Source organism: Fundulus heteroclitus, unplaced genomic scaffold (assembly GCF_011125445.2).
Source record: "Fundulus heteroclitus isolate FHET01 unplaced genomic scaffold, MU-UCD_Fhet_4.1 scaffold_594, whole genome shotgun sequence".
In the NCBI taxonomy this organism is placed as follows: Eukaryota; Metazoa; Chordata; class Actinopteri; order Cyprinodontiformes; family Fundulidae; genus Fundulus; species Fundulus heteroclitus.
The window spans coordinates 26,569-41,488 of record NW_023397027.1 but is presented as its reverse complement, the minus strand read 5'-3'; the positions used below and the strand labels follow the sequence as shown (position 1 = coordinate 41,488).

Sequence of the window (14,920 nt, the reverse complement as noted above, 5' to 3'; positions counted from 1 at the left end):
TAGCAAGCATTTTGTCGGAGGAAAGGGCCCAACCGAAGAACATCCTGACCCAATTCCAGCGACATCAAGTAGTGAACAGGTAAGAGTATTTTGGTGTTTTATTGAAGCTTAAATCTGCTCATGCGTCGAACAGCTCACGACGAAACGAGCTATCCTTTGTTACACTTTTGTCATGTCTGCGTGTCTATCCTGTCACGCGATATTGACTTAGATGTAAACAGTTGTTTTGTAGCTACCAATTGGCAACATATACCGATTCCTGGACGGTGATTACAAACAAAAAAAACGGCCGACGACACAATGAACGTCGCGCAGGAAAAAAAACAACAAAGCTTACCGTTCGATCAACTCGGCCCGTTTTCCGGTCTTTTTAAGCCCTCGACACTCAAGCCATCATTTGAGCTGAAGGTTGGTGTGTTCTTCGACTGTGCGACCAGTAAACCGTGCGCCTGGGACATCGTCTTGGGGAAAGTTTAATGGCTGCAAAGTCGGTCATATCGCTGGTTCTGTTGCTGGTTGCTACGTGCGTTCTCTAGTGTCCATATTGGGGTTTCTTTCAAGCCTTGTCTAAGCTGCTTTATCTGTCTTGTGACTCGTCCAAGAACCTATTTAAAATAAATAGCAATTTTATTTCTAAACTCGTGAAAGTTGTTGCAAAACCAGTGCACTGCACTGGTAATCAAACTAAAAACAAGGATCATAGCCGACACTAATGTGTACACAAAAATTTTAATAATTCATGTTGCACTGAAGAAAGGAAAGTCAGTAGAATTAATAGCCAATGTAAAAGGATGAGTTTTTAAAAGAAAATCATTGAGTTTTAGAATATGCTAAAAATGCATGTTATTTAATTCATAGCTACCCAAACCTGTGTTTTAAATCAATTTGTAAGATAATTTATTGACTTTCATGTGCAAAGAAAAGCAAAACTACAGAAAAATGAAAGCAATAAACTCACCGTTCAGTTAGCGTTAGCTTACATGACCACCTCCGAGATGCTGGCTTTCCTTCAGTGCGGGCGCCACGTCACGTGACTAAGAAAACGTAACGGGATTGGCTGGGTGTTGGACACCACAATCCATTGCTAATGTCTGTGACCTGAAGTAACCCTTCCCTTTTTACACCGAATTTAGACGCTGAATTTAAGACAGTGAAATGGAGCAAGTTGAATCTCGGGAGGCTGAAATTATTGAGTTTGAATTTTGAAAGGCTGAATTTTTTTATATGCAGATTTTTTTTAAACTGAAAAGTTAAACTGAAAAACAGGCATTGAAATTTTAATCACTTTGAATGTGAATTTTTATCTTGCAGTGAAAATAAATTAAATTTCAACTTTATAGATATAATGACAATGATTTTTTTTTGGTTAAAAATGTTTTCTGAATATATTCTAACACTGAAAGAGTAAGTACAAACATACAACATTTAAATTTCAGTGGCATTTTTAATACAAATCCCAGCGACACAAATTAACTTCCATAAATGTGATTTAATGTTTATTAAATAACTCTCTGTCTGTTAAGTATTGTCTGGTGATGATCAGCTCTTAAGCTAATATCAAGACAATGGTTGAAAGGGATGATTTCGAGCACTAGCGATCTTTTAACAGCAAAACCTGCACACACATAGACTAAAAGAGTGACAACTTCTTTTCAAGTTCAAGAATTTAATAACAGAAATAAAATGAACATCCAGAGAACATCACTATGCAATGCTGTTTATCTGAATAGGGGGTTTTCAGGTGACGTCACGCTCACGTGACTACTCAGCGCGTCCGCCATATTGGGTGGCAGTCGTTTCGCACTGTTGACCCTGCATTGTATGACGCCTTTGGCAGTATTGAAAGTGAACAATGGGGAAAACGTGTTTAATGGTTGGTTGCACGGCCCGTGGAGGTGGAGAACAACGCTCTATCGCCTACCAGCCGTAATCGTGAATCAATGTTAAAAAACAAAACAGCTATCTGAACAACGCCGTCACCTATGGCTGACACGGATATCCAGGTCCGATTTGGACGGTGTTAAGCTGGAATACGCCAGAGTCTGCGGTGCTCACTTTGTCACAGGTAATTAACTGTTAAGCATTTAAAACATGTAAGAATATATTAAAGGAGAAGTCCGGTCAAAATCAGAATTCAAACTGCTGAAAGTACTTTAAATATAAAACTACTACATACTGTGCAAAAAATTATACGTTTTTTTAATTATGAATAATTTTCATTTAATCATGTTTATGTGGAGGAATCCATCTTGGTCAAGAATAGTACTGTCACCTCCCATTTTTTGACGTCACTCGGCGGACCCGCAGTTGAGCAAGTTTCAACGCTCTGTTTGTCACGGCGCACTATTTTCCAACATGGTGACGACTGGTGTTCTATACGAAGCAGAGTGATGAAGTACTTAGTGACAGTGATGGGAGCTCCGTGGAGCTATCATCATCTGATAGCGATATGGATTTTTTTAGAAGAGTTTCTTGACAGAAACCGGACTTTTGACGGAATCCAGCGTACCCATTTCCAGTGCAAACTCAGTCGGGTCCTACAGTATATATGTATACACGCGTGTGTGTGTGTGTGTGTGTGTGTATGTGTGTGCGCGCGATCCGCCGCAGCACGGCTTTGTCAGCGCTGCAGCGGAGCGCGCACACACACACAGCGGAGGAGAGATCGCTGAAGTGACTTAAGTTATATATTTGCCCTCTAGTAAATAGGGCAGGTGGTCATTATTGTATAAATATTAAAATATAAGAGCGTTCCAGCACATGCTGGGGCGGAGGGATACCACATCACATGTGGTATCCCTCCGCCCCTCTGCTCGGTGACCATCCCCGCAAATTCTAAATAAAAAAATTCTAAAATAAAAAATAACTTACCGAAAATCCTCGCTCTCATGTCATGTTCAAAACATTCTTCTTCAAAATGGTCGCTGCATATGACGTGTTTTCTCTCTGGCCAGAAGTTAGATGGCAAATCCGTTCTCTTCAAGTTGGTAATCCAGCAACGAGCCCGATGGCTCATGAATCGGGAAGTTGAAATAAGCAATGTTTTTTCCACTTTTACCAGTTGTGTTGGAACATCCGATGGCCATGCACGTGAGCATTGTTGCTTCAGCAATAGCTCTTGGGAATGTCAGTGGTGAAGTCCTCTGGAAATCCGAAAAAATTATTGATGATCGCAGCTGTGTAGAACAGCTCCTATTGACTTTGCATGGAAAGCGGAGAGAAATGCTGTCGCCGCTTCCGCTTTTCCACGCCCCAGGATGTGATGTCAAACGCCCATTACTGCCCAAATATGGGCAGTAATGTCAGCCCCCATACACAGTGATTCAGACGACAATTTATGTTTTTATTTTCTTATTGATTAAAGATAAGTTCATTAAATAACCACAAACGTATTAGTTTTAGTTATAGCTAATGATACCCTGATTTTTGTTGACCGGACTTCCCCTTTAATAATAGGGCTTGGGTGTCATGACGTATTACTTTCCGTGGCCGCCATGTTGACTGCCTCCGCCGCCGCTACTCAGACTACTGCCTATGACTACCGCGTACTGTACTCCCTCTCAGCCGTGTTTTAATTTGATTAATTTCACCTTAACTTGATTTCAGCCATGGTAAACCGTTGCTGTATTGTGGGCTGTAACAGCGCAACACATGATCGCCATGGGAAAAACATAGAAATGGGTTAATTTTCCACCGCTTTCCTGCCTGGAGGCGCAACCACGGAGAACAAGTGTCAGAGATAACGAAGAGTCGCCGGCTCGCTTGGATCGCGGCTGTAAGACGACCGATCATAACTTTCCACAGTATCCCAATGTCAATGAGAGTGTGTTCTAAACCTTTGAAACACATAGCAGCTAGTTAAAAGTACATTACATGCGTGAGTGGTTGTTAGCACTAACGGTTAGCAGGTGCCAGAGCCCGTCTGAGCACAGCTTACCTTTGTAGGAGTTACTGTGTTCCCACTGTTTGCTGGCTTTATGATCTGCAACTCCTGAACCCATCCATTTATAAACTGCACATGAGACTCCAAGGACTTGTAGCTTCAGAACTGTTCTGAAGTATAGGCGCTCACACCACAAACAAGGTAGCCGAAGACGTCTGATATGCAAAGTGACGTCCGCGCTACTTCCGGGTTACGCCGGTAGGCAAAAGCCTACCGGCGTAAATACGGTAAATACAACTCAATTTTGCACTGGTCATTGTTCTGCTTAAATAATTAAAGCCGCGAGCAGCGTCGATCGGCCCTGCAGCCAAGCGCCTTCGCGCACCACCGGCCGCCGGCCGTCAGCCACCGCAGAAGCTGTCACGCATTTTCGTCGGATTGTTTACATGTTTACCATCTTATTAAAACTCACCCGTCCACGTATGATGGCGATTTCCTTCATGTACATAACTTCTACATCTCGTACCCAACCAGATGTGAACTGGTTGTGAGCCTCTAGACCCTTGTAAGCTCTCATTTCCTCAAGAGTGTGCAGAGGGTTTTCACTGAACACCAGGTAATGCACTATGTCGCCGTGCTCTACATTTGGCCAATCATCTGGATTAGTGCTAAACAAGGCACCGTGGAGGGCATAGGAGTCCATATGGTCGATCACGGAACATTTCCTCAGATATACGTCCTTATCTGGTGGCTCTAGCGTGCTGGCGTACTTATCCATTCGCAATATGATATGATAATATGCCACCCAAGATAGCGGACAGGAAGCTGGCCAGTGACGTCACTGAAAACCCCCTATTAACACAATATTTCAATCAGTAAATCCTCTCTACTAGGCTAGTGAAACTTAACTAAACTACTAAGAAAAATGAAGATAAAAAGAGCTAAGCTAAGGAAATATTTACACGCAAAAACAAACAAAAGACAAAACAAAAGTGGTTGGTCATAATCAGAATAATTTGGTGAATCCTTGTTCACTGCAGATCTGATAAAAGAAAAACATGGAGTGGAGTTAAAAACATTTGGCATGTGTTTCAATCCATTCACAATGCAAAGCACAAGTTAACCAGAACATTATTTTGAGAAAATAACATTCTGGTTACTGATTTGCCCAGTAAAATCATTTAAACCCTTACGACCGAGTTTGTTAATGCGATTCTCCCTCCGGGCGTCTGGGGTCGCTGTAGCAAATCGGTGGCCAAGAGGTTACAACATAAAGTTATCTGTCAGGTCTAAATACCTAAAACATCAGACAACACAGGGGAAGAAAGACACAAAGACAGTTTGGTTTGGCTCGCGAGGAGAGAAGGAAGAGACCGTATAGTTACAAATCTCTCAATCCACCTATTTAAATATTTATTTTTGCCAGGACCTTTACTTTGTACAAATTTCCAGTCACTGCTGGTTAATCCTTCTCTTATTTTGCTTGAGTTTTTTTTCCCATTTTTAATCAATTTGGTCCAGTGTGGTAACACCTAGGGTGTTCTAAACACTGGGGTTTGTTTTTCAGCAGGACAATACTAAAAACTATTGTGGTAATTTCTGCTTCAACCTTTTCATGTGAGAAATTCTTGCCTTTGCATCCACAAGAGTCATATTGTACTTTTCCTGCTGTTTTAGTATGGAGCAATAGAACCTAGTGGTTATATTGTTCCCAATCACACTCTCAGTCACACTTTCAAGTCATGTTTACCTGAACTAGTTCCACTTCTTTTATAGACAAAAAATATCCTACTTTTTCCACAGACAGTTTCGGGGGCCTGCTCCCCTGGTAGGAACTTATTTTACTCTATTTTGTCTTTTTCGCTCAGGTTTTTGTTTCAATGAAAAACCTACTTACAAAATTTACAAGACTCCGCCGTCCTCCTTTTGTGCCTTAATCCCTCGGATCACCGTCAACCTTCAGAATCCTAGGGGACGGGAGGAAACCCAGTCCCATTAAAGGGTCTGAAGGACTCTTCAGTCCTGCTGTGGCCACAATCTTTCTGGATTTCACCCGCGTCCACCAGTATCTTCAGGTATGTTGGTATCCGGCTTGAAGGACCAAGTTAATGTCAGGTCTAAATACCTAAAACATCAGACAACACAGGGAAAGAAAGACTCAAAGACAGTTAGTTTGGTTTGGCTCGCGAGGAGAGTAGGAAGAGACAGTACAGTTACAATCTCCAACCCACTCTGCCGGTCTCAGCGTTCTCCTCTCGATTTTATTAAGTTTGGGGTGTTTCCCTAGTTACATGACTGAGGCTGTACTGAAGGGTGGGGGGAACAAGATAGTTACAGCCTCAGTTGTCAACAAAGATACACAGCTGAGCAATCACGTTCAGTCAGCACATAATCTTGTAGCTGAGTCTTCTTGTTTCATGAAGCGAAGAAACAGAGCGTCTCCTATTTCTTCGCAAGGATATGATTAAGCTATCATGTGAGTAATATGATTATATCAGAAGCTTACATTACTACATCATAACAAGATAAATCAGTAAATGAAGTACAAACATTTATCCCAACTCAAACATTCAAACAATTGCCTTTACCAACATTAATATTCGATAGTAATGCGGGGATAAGGCTCATGGCACCATCGAGGGATGGTGGAGCCGAACGATTAAGCTTTGTGCTTTAAACAAACTCCTTTTGAAAGGTCCGGAGCCGGATGTTAGCGAGGCTAATAGCATTAAGGCTAGCGTGAGCTACCTGTTAGCCCCTTTGTTCTAAACACCATGTGTCCAACGGTTTACAAAACATCATCCCTCAGCTCCCTGTCCAAACCTGTCCTTTGTCTCGTGTCAGTTCTGTCCAGTTTGGCCATTGACGGAAGGAGCGTTGAAGGAGGGAAGTTGTTGGCTTGTTGTTGGCAGGCTAGCGTTAGCACTGCAGCAGCATGTGGGCTAACCACAGCGTGTGGAGGGAATGGAGGCCTGTAGGTCCTCCAGGCAGCCTCTGACCCGGTTACATTCTGATTTGAACAGGGGTTTTCCTCAGCACATAGCTTTCAGCTCCATCAGGTTTGCTTCCCGGTAAAGGCTGAAGAGAATTACAACAGAGCTGTTTCGCATGCAGGATCTTTGCTCCTGCTACCGGTGATGATGTTAAACAGCAGACTTGGCTTTGTATTTCGTGTGTTGTTTATCCGGATTCAGTCAGGTCCTCTGCTTCCCCCTTGGTCATTCTATTGAAGCAACAGATGAGTTCAGCGGACCCTGGGTCAAGCATGGCTTGTGTATCGGTCAGGCCCGTGTAGGGCCCATGGTCTGAGCAGCTCAGGGAGGAGAGCGGGTCGCAGAAGAGAAGAGCAGAAGAGAGAGTCTGAAGAGATGTGCTGTGACTTTTATCTGTAGGGAGTGGCCACAGCTGACCTCCCACTGAGAGAGAGTTAGAGAGAGGCCACCCTCTGTGCCTGTGTATCCTTTACAGCAGGAGTTGGGTTCCTTTGTCAAACTCTTCCACTGTTCAGAATTCAAACTGAGATCAATTATTCATCATGATGTTATTATAGCATAACACTCTTAGTTTCACTTTTCCCACATTTTATTCCAACTATTTGTGTACATTTTTATTTTCCTAAGTTTTAATCATGTAACTCATTTGCATTGTCCTTGTACGGATATGTGCTATAAAAATGAAATTGCCTCGTCTTTTATTGCATGGATTTACATGTGTTTGTGTAAATAAGATTTGCTGCAAGATTTTTGTTCACATAGATCACAACAGAAAGGCATCTGTCTTATTTGGATTCTTGTGTGTGTTTAAATTTGATTATTGGCTAAATCTTTTCTACACATAGATCACAACAGAAAGGCTTCTGTCCTGTATGGATTCTCATGCGTGTGTTTAAATTTCCTTTTAGAATAATTTTTTGTCCACATAGGTCACAAGAGAAAGGCTTCTGTCCTGTGTGGATTCTCATGTGTGTTTTTAAATGTGATTTTCGGCTAAATGTTTGCTCACATAGATCACAACAGAAAGTCTTCTGTCCTGTATGTATTCTCATGTGTCTGTTTAAACTTCCTTTACATCTAAATCTTTGTCCACATATATCACAACAGAAAGGCTTTTGTCCTGTGTGGATTCTCATGTGTTTGTTTAAATTTCCTTTATCGCTAAATCTTTGTCCACATACATCACAGCAGAAAGGCTTCTGTCCTGTATGGATTCTCATGTGTGTGTTTAAATTTCCTTTTTCACTAAATCTGTGTCCACATAGGTCACAAGAGAAAGTCTTCTGTCCTGTATGGACCCTCATGTGTCTGTTTAAAGTTCCTTTTATAATAAATCTTTGTCCACATAGATCACAACAGAAAGGCTTCTGTCCTGTATGGATTCTCATGTGTGTGTTTAAAGTTCCTTTTAGACTAAATTTGTGTCCACATAGGTCACAAGAGAAAGTCTTCTGTCCTGTATGGACCCTCATGTGTCTGTTTAAATGTGATTTTTGGCTAAATCTTTCCTCACATAGATCACAACAGAAAGGCTTCTCTCGTGTATGGATTATCATGTGTTTGTTTAAAACAGATTTGTCGCTAAATCTTTGTTCACATAGATCACAACAGAAAGGCTTCTGTCCTGTATGGATTCTTATGTGAGTGCTTAAATTAATTTTCTGGCTAAATCTTTTTCCACATAGATCACAACAGAAAGGCTTCTGTCCTGTATGGATTCTTATGTGTGCGTTTAAATTTGATTTGCACGTAAATCTTTGTTTACATATATCACAACAGAAAGGCTTCTGTCCTGTATGGATTATCATGTGTGTGTTTAAATTAGATTTCTGGTTAAATCTTTGTCCACATAGATCACAACAGAAAGGCTTCTCTCCTGTGTGGATTCTCATGTGTCTGTTTAAAGCTGATTTTCTCATAAATGTTTTGCCACAGTCTTTGCAGCTAAGCTCAACTCCTGTGTGGCCTTTCCTAAATTTTTTCTTCTCTGTAGAAGATTTCTCATACCCAGAGTCTGGCAACAGTTTCAGCTCAGAGAGAGGGTTCTCCACATCACTGTCCTCTTTATCATCCTCACTGTCTTCAGTCTTTAAAAAAATTGAAGCATCTCCATGATCTTGTATCCTGATGGATTCTTTTCCTTCATTCTCTTCTGGAAGCTTTCTCCCTTCAATTTGGTCTGAATAAAGCTGTGAGAGCAGCAGAGACTGTTCATTATATAGAGTCTTTATGGGAGGAGCAGCAACTGGAAACCTGGTGGCATTAATCACCTCTTTCCCATTGAGCTGCTCTCCTGGCAGACTGATGTAGACTCCCTTCTGTTCCTCCTTGATGTGGGGGGGCTTTGGGTCATCCAGGTCATCAGAAGGTCTGTGGTCTAAATAAGCTTCTTCTTTAACAATCAGCTTCTTCTCAACATCTGCAGGAAACATTGAAACACATTAGAAAATATTTTGAATTTAACCTGAACTGAGGCACATTTTAATTGAGATATACTGTATTTAGGAAATCTTGTTGGATTAAATTCTTTGACAGAACATGCAGAACAGTGAAAAACAGAATAGAATGACATGACTGTTATAACCCCTTCAAAAAGTCAGTTAATTGTAGAGCAACCTATTTTACCTTCAAGTGCTGATGACTCGACATTGACCTTTTCAGCCATGCTTTTAAAACAAAATGTTTTGTCCAATGTGCCTAACATGTCCATGTCCACACGTAAAAGAGCATCAGATTATAAGGTGCACATTCAAATTTTCAGAAAGTTTAAGGACTTTAAGTGTCCTTTATAATACGAAAAATACAGTGATAAAATAGTGTAAGGAAATGTAATTTTACTTAAATGTAGAAGTTTTGACCATTCTGCCACAACTACAGTATTTTGATCTAATTTTCTGATTAATTCCTTCTAAAAACTTACCAAATGATGTGAAAATGTTAACTCACCCAAAGCTATTTTCCCAGTCCAGCGCGTTCAAAATAAGACAGGTTAGCAAAACTTTTTTTATTTTGGCATTATATTTATTATACAGACCCCTGTTCCCTCGATAGAACCAACACCGGGAGACAACATGGATCAGGACCGAGATAGGGAGCTGGACACGGAACCCTCCAAACATCCACACCCCCTCACCTGAAAATGTAATCCCACCCCAACACACTCTCAACACACATGACAATAGACACCCAGGCTGGGTTCACCCCCACTCCCCCTTCCTCCCCTCCCTCCACAACAGGACCCCTAAAGGGGGGAGCATGTGCCATGAGATGTTAATGTCCATACCCACCTACCAGCTCAACAGGCCCCAAATCCCCCCAGCACACCAGAGGCCAGGTAGGGCCAGATATCCGGTTATATAATACATAAGGCAGTGAAAACCATGCAAACGGATTTTTTTCTCCAAAGTGCTATCATTAAAGTTACCCAGCAAGCAAACTGAGGGGGGAGGTAAAATGTTACAACTAAGGCACTTTGACAAGTCCTTACATATCTGGACCCAGAACCTCTGACAGGTATACATAACCATAACGCATGAATATAATTGTCAGGATTATTGCCTGTGCACTGTGGACAGATATTAGATTGTGCAAAACCCATCTTGAATAATCTTTGTATAGTGTACTCTGAAGGATTTTGTATTGTATTAGTTGTAAATTTGGGTTTCTTGTCATTTTTTGAAAGGATTATACCAGATGGGAGTACGACTGCATGGGATAAGAGATGACTCCGACATTTTAAGCAACTCCCACCATGCTGTCAGTGAAGAGCTGATGTTAATATTTTTAAAACATGTATTCTGTTTTATTTTTGAGCTAATAAACGAAAAATTAGAAGTCATGAAATGATTGAATATTTTCTGTTCTGTGTCTATCCAGGGATCATCTAAGGCAGGGGTGTCAAACATACGGCCCGCAGGCCGGATCCGGCCCGCCGAACAATTTTGTCCGGCCCTGTGGCGAAATGCATTATCATTATTAAAAAAAAAAAAATTTTTTTTTTTTTTTTTTTTTACCCAGTGTCCTGTCTGGCAATGTGTCAATAAGAATTGTTGTCTTAATGCCAAAAAGGGCTCATAAGATTTGACTTTCACCAGTGGATCAGTACGGCTTTTGCCAAAGTGCTCCGCTTGATTTATGAATGTGAATAGTTTTATTATGATTCATGCGGGGAATATCTCAAATGATATGGACAGTACAATGGGAAAGTAGGAGAGGAAAGGAAGAACAAGAAGAACAAAAGAAAAGGTGAAAGAAAGAGGAGATAAAAGGAAGAGAATGATAAAACAATTATTAAAAAAAACATGTGCTTCGTTTAATTGAAAATCTGCAGTTCCTATATTGTCCACGAGGGGCGCTGTGTTTTAATCAGCAGATGGAAGCACTAAGCTTCAGATGTGGAAAATTGATTTTAAATGATTTCTTAATTTTTATCTGTTTGATGTATTTTGTCATGTTTTTAAGTTCCAAAAAATGTGAATCAGTCTGATCAGTTCTTATGCATAATGCACAAGTAAAAGTATTGTTGAAATTGCACATACTTTTCCTATAAACGCTGAGGTTATTCATAATATATTGTGTAAAAGTGGAATTAATTTAATATAAAAGTCAACAACAAGTCCACTTTTATTAGTTCTATTTAATCTTGCAATGAGTTTACTCGTGTGGCCCTCTTGAGATCAGATTAAGCTGTATGCGGCCCCTAAACCAAAATGAGTTTGACACCCCTGGCCTAGCCCATCGTGTTCAAAATAAGACAGATTGGCAATTTATTTTATTTTGGGATTTAATTGAGATTAAAGATAAAATAAGAAGCTCAAGAACAAAGGATTAAATTAGTGGTTTAAATAAAAAATTTAAAATAAGAAAATATGAGTTCAATATTGAAATAGAAGTATGTTTGTAGCTGTTTAGTTGGTCAATTATTGAATAAATGTCTGTATTTTCATACACGTTTGTTGCTCCATGTTTAAGGTTTGCAACAAAACAATCCTGTGAAAATCCTTTAAGGTTTTTGCCGAGTTTTGCTTGAATAAAAATTCTGAAAGTTCCTGCTGCTAAATATTACACTGAGAAGCGCTGCCGACCGCCCCAAGATGGCGACCCAAAGGTTGTCAGCGCCCCTAGTCGATTTGTGTATAACCCCTTTTCTTTACCTTAGTGCAGTTGTGCGCTCTTTATTGGGTGGTTACAGTCCTACACTTTTAACATGAGTCCAAGAAAGGTTGAGATTTGGGCTTTTTTCTTTTGTCCCTTTTAAACCAGTTCTATTTGCCCGGCTCTACTCGGATCCACCAGCTTTCTGAGCATTTAGATTATAGTTTTTTCAGTAGCAGTGTGGCTTTTTTCATCTCTACTCAAGAGTAGGACCAATCAGAGAGAAGGGACACAATGTCACTTGAACAGACTTTTTTCCCTGAATGGCCAAGGACAAAGAAGGTTTCCAATGTAGATTGATGTCATTAATATTAAGGACCACCAAAAACTGAGTGGGTCTATTGCAGGGTTCTTGCACCTTTTTAAAAGTAAAATTTATTGTTTTTTAAGACCTTTTTCAGACCTTAACAAATATAATTTAAGACCCAAAAATTTCATAATTTCTTTGGAATAGGCTACTCAATTTATTTCCTCCTACAATGGAAATCAAAACTTTTCCATTTGGTATCAATTGTGTGCAATGTGTAAACTCAGTAAGTAAAAAAAGTAAAAATACTTTTCTTTGAGACCTTTTTATTTTATTTTATTTTGGTCCTTTGTGATGTAGAACAGAGCCAACGTGACATAAATTAGATTACACTAAACAACACAATGCTTTGTATGAAGGAACCATATAGAATACTGAAAATAAGCTCACTCACTAATGTCCTCAAAACAGCCTTTCACAAGCCAAAATGTTGACAAATAATCAACATAACTGTTAGAAAACACAAATGTTATTACATGACTTTTAATCAGAGAAACCCTGTTTCGTAACATCCCAAATTCACTTCAAGACATGTGGCGCAGCTCTGCTGCTCTCTTCTCAATTTCATGGTCTAGGTCCACCAACTCCTGCCAACAATTTATTTTTTTATTTTATTTTTCCGAATCGGACCCTGTAAAATGCGGAGCACTGTTTCACATTCCGACCCTTCTTCTTCTTGAAAAAAACAAAACGCATCATGCTAAATTAGCTGAGCTAGCACGTTACCTTTCTTTGAATTTTCAACAAAACATAACAGCGAATCATGAGGAAATCCCTGGTTAGTTGCTGCGTTTATCAGCTAAATTACTGGAAGCGAGGGAATAAACGCTGACAGGTGACATGGCCACAGGTGAAAGCAACTCATTAATTAACTGCACGCTTACCGAGGGAAGTTGTTGTCAGATGTTCATTCCACTGAACTTTCTGAGTTGATAGTTCATAAATCTAAAGAAAACCTTCAACCAGCGCTACTTTCATTCATGCATCTGTGGCCATTTTGGTACGCTGTTCTAAAAAATGAAAATGATTGAACACCGATAAACCTCAGTGGCAGATCTCCGCTTTGCAAAGACCCGCCCTACTCTCTTTCTGATTGGCTAATGTCCCAGCTCTGCCAGATTTCATCGGCTTAGAGGTCCACACAGACCCTTAAAGCAGTTTCTTTTTGAAAAAGTCTAGGCGGAACTTTTTGCTCTAATTTTCCAAATGACGGAAATCCGTCGCAGCAACGGAGAACTTTAACCCCGGCATTAAGCAGACCGGCTGAAAATGTAATACCTACAGCAACTTTACGGTAAATTTAAGACAATTTAAGACCTTAATTTCCCGGATTTTTATTTAAGACTTTTTAAGGACCCGCGGGAACCCTGTATTGTCATTCTCTCAGAACAGCAGCTAGAGCTCCCTCCCTACTTCCCTCAGCGCTGCCTCACAGGCACAGGCAGCTGCCTCATCCTGAAAAAAATCCCAAAATTTTCTTCAATTGAATAAAAAAACTGAACTAATAATCTTTGGACCAATAGAGATCAAAAGTTAGCACACAGCTTCAGCTGCTTCAGCTAAAAACCACTAATCAGGCCTAAAATCTGGGTGTAGTGATGGACTCAGACCTGAACCACCAAAAGCATCTAAAGATAATTACAAGGTCGGCTTTCTATCACCTGAAGAACATTTCCAGGATTAGAGGACTGATGTCTCAGCAGGATCTGGAAAAACTAATCCATGCGTTTATATTTAGTAGAATTGATTACTGCAACGGTGTTTTCACAGGTCTGCCTAAAAAGTGGATCAAACAGCTGCAGCTGATTCAGAACGCTGCTGCCCGCGTCCTCACTAATACTAAGAAAGTAGAGCACATAACCCCAGTTCTAAAGTCCTTACACTGGCTCCTTGTATCTCAGAGAATATACTTTAAAATCCTTCTGTTAGTCTATAAATCCCTGAATTAGCGCCTAAATACATCACTTGTTACCAGGGCATCAACCCTCCAGACCACTCAGGTCTTCTGGCTCCAGCCTGCTCTGCAGAACCAGAACCAGACATGGAGAAGCAGCATTTAGTTCCTATGCTCCACTGATCTGGAACAAACGTTCAGAAAACTTTAAAAGTGCAAAAAGCCTGAGTTCCTTTAAATTAAGATTAAAAACATATTTTTTCACGATTGCCTTCGACTGTTCTAGTTAAACTGTTTTAGTGAAACATCATTAGTTCAACTTTGTAGTCCAACTGTTTTTAATGTTTGCTTTTAGTTTCTATTCCATTTTATTCCTACTTGCTTTTATTCTGTTTTATTTCCCTGTATTTTAATCATGTAAAGCACTTTCCATTGTCTCTGTACTGAAATGTGCTATACAAATAAATTTGCCTCATCCTGAAAAACCTGCATGCAGTCAGAGCAAAGAGAGCAGAGAGGAGACCTGCTCCATTTTTACACTGCAGATGTATAACATGTGTAAAGCTGCTTTTGTTTCCTCCCTGGATTACAAAGGGGATATAAATATAGTGTAAATAAAGGTTTCAACATTCTGATATTTTTCTGACACTGTGGCACTAAAATAATTACCTGATTACTACACACCTTGA

General features: G+C 40.2%; 1 long non-coding RNA gene across 1 annotated transcript; it reads right to left on the bottom strand.

Annotated features, from left to right (window-relative positions):
* Positions 1 to 8,800: 8,800 nt before the first annotated feature.
* On the bottom strand, positions 8,801 to 9,187 carry LOC118561281. Its single transcript, XR_004929916.1, has 2 exons — positions 9,147 to 9,187; positions 8,801 to 9,065 (listed from the first exon to the last, which is right to left on the bottom strand). It is a non-coding gene; the product is annotated as an uncharacterized LOC118561281 (long non-coding RNA).
* Positions 9,188 to 14,920: the final 5,733 nt, after the last annotated feature.